The 8,272-nt window shown below is 41.1% G+C and overlaps 1 long non-coding RNA gene across 2 annotated transcripts in view; it reads right to left on the minus strand.

The window, feature by feature from the left end:
- Window positions 2,015-8,272, minus strand: part of LOC109709611 — a 36,517-nt gene continuing 30,259 nt past the window's right edge. For both annotated transcript variants that reach the window (XR_002216167.1, XR_002216168.1), the window contains exon 4: window positions 2,015-2,212. This is a non-coding gene — a long non-coding RNA (uncharacterized LOC109709611). The remainder of the gene's footprint in view (window positions 2,213-8,272) is intronic.

Below are 8,272 nucleotides of genomic sequence, written 5' to 3' on the forward strand. Positions count from 1 at the left end.
GAGAGATCTTGGAACCTAGAGCATTTGGAGCTTGATTTGAAGCTTCTAAGAGGTAAGAAGACAAGATCCTTCCCTCTAGATTTGGTTTTTGAAGGTTTCATTGGGATGAAACCCTAGATTTGGGATTTTAGGTGTATTTTGGGCATTTTTCGTTTTAGGGCTTTTGAAGTCAATTGGTTGGATTAGAACCTTCCTCTAGTTAGATTGGAAGGGTTCTAGCTCTCTTTGGAACATAGGAAAGATTTCTTCTCTTGAGTGAGTTTTGCCCATTTTGCTAGATGCTTAATGTTTGAGCTTTTCGCTCTTCGTTTCGTTTGGATGACACTCTTTTGATGTTCCTAGGTGCTAGAAAGCTTGTAGAAACCTCCGTTGGAGCAAACGAAAAGCTTCGTTGTCGTCGGTGGTTTGACCTAGCCTATAATATGAGAAATCCTCATATTTGGTGATAAGTGTTCGTATACTATTAATTCATACATGATCATGCTAAATATATTTATTATGATTTTAGATGCTTAAAATGTATAAGTTATATTATGATGAATTTTGGACCTCTATGTAGTAGAGAGTTGCTTGGGAGATCTTTGGTTGCATTTAGCATTCTATATGAGGTTTGATTTCATGGTTCTAGAGAGTAAATGAGCTACGATTCATGCGTTTAACATAAGTTTAATTGGGGCATGAAAGATAACAATTGCTACAATTGTAGGCATCGAACTTGATATCATGTGAATTGGAAGCTAATGTCATCAAGCGGCATTGAGCTCAGGACTTGTGAAGAACCTAGTGGATAGGCCATTGAGGGATTTGGAAAACATGTTGAACATCAAATTGCCTGTGTCATCAAGGGGCACTAGGCGTAGCACTGTTGAAACTTCACATTGTGACTTAGACTAGATCTTCGGGATGCTAGTTATGATACCATGTTAGAGACATGAGGATTGGATATTTGAGACTTGGACTATGCTTGCTTGCCATTTGGCTCATTCCTCACATGCTTGTGAGGGTCGCTCCCTACAAGCCGGCACTCCGGAGTTAGCCTAGCCGACTTATGTCGCTCGTGCGTATCGAGAAGCCTACGGGGCCGAGTGGGGACAGACACATTCCAAGAGTAGGAATGTCGGGCTACACAGGCACTTAGCGGCACAAGCTGGACTACCTTGGTAGGTCCTAATTGGAAATGAAAATCGACACGGGGTTGAGGATGAATGATCACTACTAGATAGACTCAGTAGTTGGGTTACATGTTACATGCTTTTTAGCATAGTGTGAGACATGTAGTATACTTGGTTGTCATATTAGAATTTACATCATGTATTGACAAAGTTACAACATTAAAACTAGTGTGATGGACTTAACTGTAATGATAGGATAGATGTACATTTTGGTTGACATCATGCTTATGTTGAGGCACAGTAGACTAGCCTTTCATTTATGCTTCCTTTCAGCAGTTTATGTATATGCTCTTATTGCTTTTTATTATTATCGTTACTTACCCTTGTTTTTGGGCCTAGTGGAGCAAGAGCTGAGGTCAGTAATTGCCCACTGGGAACTATAAATTATAGTTCTCACGCGCCATCTTTTTCTCGATGTTTTTCAGAGCCTTCCACGCAGGGAGAGGCCAGGGATCGCGGAAAGGGTATCGCCTCGGGCTACGGTGCCTTACCGAGGATCGTTTGATAGGTGGTCTACCTCTCGTGTTATCTTTTTGTGAGAGGTTCAGAGTTGTACCCGATATGTATAGAGACCACCATTTTTGTACTAGAGACAGATATTGTACTACTTATGATTTCCTTTATTGTCTATCTTATCTCTTTATTTTTGGTGTAGATGTTAAACTATATTTGCTCTGATATCATTAGTTGCTGGTTATTTCCCTTCTTTTATTTGTTCTATTTCTTGCTTTTCTTCCGCTTTTTGTTGTAGACGCCTTATATGTGTAGACATATGGCGGGTCTGGGCACGCCACCGGGAGGGCCTCCGCCGGTCCCGGGGCGTGACATTGTATCTTGATTACTTTAAATCAAATACAAAGCTTGCATAATTATTACATTCATTCTTCCAATACATATATTGCCATCTTTCAAATGAATAATTTACATTTACTTTCATCAACTATAAACAGATGAAATAAATAAGGTACAACTATACTCGATGGATGTCCACTATCTATGGAACGCTGTCCATACCACGATCCTCGATCACCCCGCACGAGCTAGAACCTGTATGGTTAGTGGGGTGAGAACTACTGAAAGTTCCTAGTGGGTTCGGCTGCCGACCTCGCCGACTCACCCACTAGGTTTATTCAAGCATATGTAGGCAAGAAAAGAGAATAGATAGTAACCAGCTATAACATATAACTACTACAATGCCTGCACAAAGCTGAAAGAAACAGTAGACAATATCTGAAATTGATGCATGCATGCTACTAATAACCTTTACCCAATCCAACTGGTTAACCATTTGGTTAACAATAACTCACAAACTAAATCCCAAGTATTGAGGAGACGCAAGCTACATCCCGACGGGATCGTCTACTGGGGGAGACGCTAGCTCCTGATCCAGTTGATGCCTACTCCGGAGCTCATCACCCAAGGAGGAGCGACCTTACCTTGGGCATTAGACTATTGTGAGTATGATCCAATCCTCGCTTAGAGGATACGCTGACAATGACACTCTTTAACTAGCTTTTTATGCTTGATTTACTTGTCCAACTCTAGATGCTAATTAGTTCATCTAGTTCTAATGCCACACATTTTACAAGCTCATTGACTTTGTTTAACATTTACAACACTCGGTGCCACTCATGCAATCTATTCACAATGTCACTTTATTACTATTTAATATTCCAGTACAAATTCATACATCTATAGGGTTCTATGTTTACTAGTCACTGTTCACAAGTAATTGTATTGTCAAGTATACAATTAGACCACATGTCATAATTAACCACATATCAAGCTTGACCCTATAATGCATGAATTTCAACTAAACATATACAATCCATGTATGCTCAAGAATGACGACATAAACATAGAAGGTCATTCGATGACTTCGGAAAGCGCCACCCACCTTTAAATGATGCTGGAATGCGAGAAATCCACTTTCCACAATTTATGAACCATCCCGATCCTCGCTCGCGACAAACGAAGCTAAAATGAGGTTTTCCTCATTAGCGTGCCGTAGGCTCATCGGAATGTCAATTTGAACTTCCGAGCGCGTCCACTATTCCTTCATAGAGGAATAAAAGAGATTATGTTCAGGTCATATTTTCATTTTTACAAACTTTGCATTTTAGCTCCAACTTGTATATATGTATATATTATTAACATATACATATACCTAGTCTTACTATTAAGCTTCTTATCAATTCCGTTCTTTAGGAGCTGAGAATTAGGGACAAATAATACCAACTTCAAACAGGATTTAGTGGGATTTTAGCTCAGATTTTGTCTCCCAACCACTAATCCTAAGTACACATATACATATACATATACATATTACATAGAGTTAGCTCCATAGAGCCCCTAACACTTAGAAACTTCCACACTCAAGAAGTTCCTATTTAACTTTTCTTCACAGCAGGGGGCATCTTTCCAACCAAAATTCAAGACCCATTCATTGCAAATTTTGCTCTAACCATCCATCAACATGTATATATATGTATATATGTATGCAGTTTTATATAGTTTCCAAGGCTTCTATAGCACTTATGCATGTTAGTAATTAAGAATTCATAGCCTAAATCACCAAGAACTCACAGCCTACTTGTCACGCCCGGATACCAGCGGAAGCATATCCGGTACGTGCACAGACCCGCCATACACCTGCAGTATATAAGGCGTCTACGAAGAAAGCAAGTCGATAGGAAGTAAAACAAAGAGAGTCCTATCCTGATATCAGAGCAATGTAAAAGTCGATATACTATCAGTAAAAGAACAAAGAGTATACAATCCAAAATTTGAGCAAAAGGAGAAGAAGTATGAACTATAACATCTGGATCTACAACTCATATACAACACAGGGTACACACAAACATCTATACAATGGTAGTCACTCTATACAATGGACATCACCCTCGGCCGTAGCCCGAGTAGCAAGGTAATCGACTAGCACGCTCCTAGCAAAGTCTAGCTAGACGCGACTCCCTTGCCACGATCCCTAGCCTCTCCTGTAGATGGCTCTGTAAAAACAACCATAAAAAGGGCGTGAGAACTATTAACAATAGTTCCCAGTGGGTAAGCCGCCAGCCTCGGCGAATTACACCACTAGGCTCATGATGTACTAAATGGAAAGTAAAAGCAATAATTGCATGATGCTAACAAGTAATGAGCATGTAATTGCAGGATACCTTTCTAATGCTAAGCAATTAATAAGCATATAAACAACATGTAATAGCTTTCTACAGTAATGAATTGAACAATAAAAGCATAGCAGCTACTGTAAGCATGAACATAAATATGAATGTGTAAGCAGAAACTATACACAATGACCGGTGATCATTCATTACTGTCCAATGTCCTTTAGCACTTTCTTTTCATTCACAGGGACCTACCCAAGGTAGTCCAGCTTGCGCCGCGCCTAATGGCCCCGTGGTAGTATACACTCCCCACGGCAATCCACTTCGGCACCCAATCCCGCACGGGCGAGCAACTGTTGCGTAGGTCAACTCCGGAGTGCCGGCTTGTAGGGAGCGACCCTCACAAGCGTGTGCGAATGAGCACGATGGCAAGCAAGCATATTTCACAGTCCACAGGTCTCAATTATCATGTTTTCATTTGTAATGTTCTTACCCTCGATCCTCTGATCGGAATTTCAAAACACGAATAGTAACAAGAACTAGTATCCACTAGATTGTAAATATGTAAGAGTAATGCTAAATCACATGGCATTATAATCTTTCCACTATTATGGCACTGTTAATATAATCATAAGCATGCCATAGTTCTTTACTTTAGAGTCAAGAGAATGTTATTGTTCTCTACTTTATAAGTGCATCCTACACTTGCTCATAAGTCATTCAATTGAATTGAATATAAATATAAATATAAATACTTTCATGTATATGTCTTCTCTACTTTATAGAGATTTCAATTCAATTTTACTTCTCAAGTCCTATATCAAACACAAAAGCTCACAACAACACCAATTCTATAGTACATATAGATCATAGGGGAGCTCCACTTGCTCTGGTTAGGTCCGACCCACCTAGTACTAGGCTCCAATAGTCACAAGAAGTCCCAATAGTCAGCTCAACAAGGTTCCAATCCTGCTGAACACAAACATTAACACCGCGTCAAAATGACGACCGAAATGTCCGATTTCGGCCTAATTTACACTTAGTACAAGGTAATAGCTTGAATCCCTGCTTTGGGCTAGTGTAATACCTCAAGTGTAACCTCCAGGAGTCCTCACAAGTCAGTCGAAGACGATCCAAGGCTCGATCGCAATCTCGCTGCGAACAACGTCAAAACGGCGTCAAAATGCTTGTATATAAGCTTATATGGTTCAATTCTTGCGAAATTGAATTTCTAACAGAAATTCCTGCTTACCCTTGGTTAGAACAGCTTTCAAATCAGCTTCTAAGAGTACAAGTTCAGCTCAACGAAGCTCGAAGACCTGCTGCGAAGAAATAATCCCCAATTGCATCAAGTCGCTCCAATAGTTGCATTTAGTTCCAATTTAGCTTCATAAATGGCTAATTCTCTCAATTAACCTTCAAAGAAGCTTATCCCTAGTCTAAGGAGCTTAATTCACAGCTAAGTAATTCATTTTTAATAGCTGAATTCTCAGTTATGTCGGTTAGAAGCAAAAACTCAAACTCAATACTCAAATCGACAATTAGAATGCCGATAACGGAAAACATCGAGTCGTTTATCTTCTCAAGCTTCCAACCAGCGAACTCTTGGTTCGGGGATGCAAAAATCCCTCCAAAACGCTCTCTTGCATGTGCACAAAGGCGCTGCGACGCTCGCAACCAGCGAAGAACGCGCGCGACGACGAAAACGAGCGAAATCGGCGACTTCTTTGTAGAGAGAGAAAAACCCTAGAGAGAGAGAGAGAGAAAGATGGGAGAACACTCCTTTGGACTCCAGCAGGCTCCACTGAGTATCCCTGGTCGAGCTGGGGTCTTAAAGATAGAGATCAAGTGTGAAATTACCGAAATACCCAAGCTGCCACGTTTCTGCATTGTGTACCGGTACAAGCTAATGGCTGTACCGGTACAGCAAGCAGAAAAAGCTGGTTTTCGCCCGAGCAATGCACTTTCTTGCTTCTAGCCTTCCAAGCACTCTTTAACTTATTCAAAAACTTGTTCAAGTCCTATAGAACATGTAGAAGAGTTCCACACATCATTCCTCGCACTCGAATTTCGCAATTTGTAAAAATTCAGTATATTACATTTCACCCCTCTTAAAAAGGAGTTTCGTCCGCGAAACTTTAGATAATTACCTTAAGGTTCAGTCGAGAAAAGATAGTGGTAGTGCTCTCGCATTGCACTTTCCAGTTTCCAAGTGGCTTCCCGTTCATCGTGATTGCTCCACAGTATCTTCACGTAAGGTATTTCGCGATTTCGAAGCCGTTTCACCTCTCGAGCTAATATTTTCACTGGATGCTCCTCAAAGCTCAAATCTTCTTGTAAATCCACTGGAGTACGTCCCAATATGTGGGTTGGATCAAAAACATACTTTCGCAGTGTAGAGACATGAAACACATTGTGCACTCCCGATAAGTTTGGCGGCAAGGCAAGCCGAACGCTACGGGGCCGATCCGCTCCAACACCTCGTAGGGTCCGATATATCGAGGACTCAGCTTCCCTCCTATGCCAAATCTCTTAACTCTTTTCGTTGGTGATACTTTCAGGAATACATGATCGCCAACCTGAAATTCCAGTTCTCGCCGACGTTTATCCACATAACTCTTTTGTCGACTTTGTGCTGTCAGTAGACGTTCTCGTGCCAGTCGAACTTTAGCTTCAGTTTCGTGCAGTATATCTGGACCCAAAACTAATCTTTCTCCCACTTCGCTCCAATGAAGTGGTGATCTGCACTTTCTACCATAAAGGGCTTCAAAAGGTGCCATCTGAATACTTGCTTGATAACTATTGTTATAAGCAAATTCAGCCATCGGCAGGAACTGTGGCCAACTGCCCTGGTAATCAATCACACAGGCCCTCAACATATCCTCAAAGGTCTGGATAGTACGTTCGGACTTCCCATCACTCTGGGGGTGGAAAGCAGTACTAAAATCCAATCGAGTACCCATGGCCTCCTGTAAACTCTTCCAGAAATGTGAAACGAATCGGGTGTCTCGATCTGAAACAATCGAAGCAGGTACTCCGTGTAAACGCACAATTTCATCAAGATACACTTGTGCGAGTCTCTCCGCCGACCAGACTGTATGAATCGGAATAAAGTGGTCAGATTTGGTCAATCTATCAACAATTACCCAGATTGTGTCGTGACCTGCTTGTGAGCGAGGTAATCCCACGATAAAATCCATAGTGATCCTCTCCCACTTCCACACTAGTATGGGTAAGCTCTGAAGTTTTCCCGCAGGAAGTCGATGCTCAGCCTTAACCTGCTGACAGGTTAAGCATCTGGCCACAAAATCTGCAATTTCCTTTTTCATTCCAAGCCACCAGTAATTCAGCTTCAAATCTTTATACATTTTCGTACTCCTAGGGTGTAAAGCATACGGCGCCCGATGTGTTTCTGTTAGAATCTCTTCCTTAATACCAGGATCCGCCGGTACACAAACTCTATCCCCGATTGGAGAACCCAGAACGGTGGTGGGTTTTACGAATTCGGCCCAATTCTCAAATCAGGATAATATAGAGTATATATCCTGATAGATCCCAGAGTGTCAACGTTTCAAATATGTCTAGTATTTTCGAATTTCATAGACAAATGAGTTTTTCTTAATTTGTACTCTGTTGCATCTACCAACCTCAACGAGTTCCTAATACTAAACTGATAGGAGATAGTAGGCCGTTTTCGATTACAACATCGTCTACGAAATTCAGCTTTTAGCTGCCTTTTAAACCGCTACAGCTATTGAAACGTTGGTAACAACCATTTCCTTTACCTCGTTAACTTCAACCTTCAACATCGAGGATTGTGCGGAACCTCGGAATACAGCAATCACCACGTTGGATGGGACTAGCTAGCTTAATTTCTTTTCGTTCGAGTTCTACTTAAAAACGTTTTCGAAGTTCGTTTTTAGTGATAACTAATACAACCACTAAAAGCTCACCTACTAGTCCCTGACAACTTTA

This window comes from Ananas comosus, linkage group 4, assembly GCF_001540865.1.
Source record: "Ananas comosus cultivar F153 linkage group 4, ASM154086v1, whole genome shotgun sequence".
NCBI lineage: Eukaryota > Viridiplantae > Streptophyta > Magnoliopsida > Poales > Bromeliaceae > Ananas > Ananas comosus.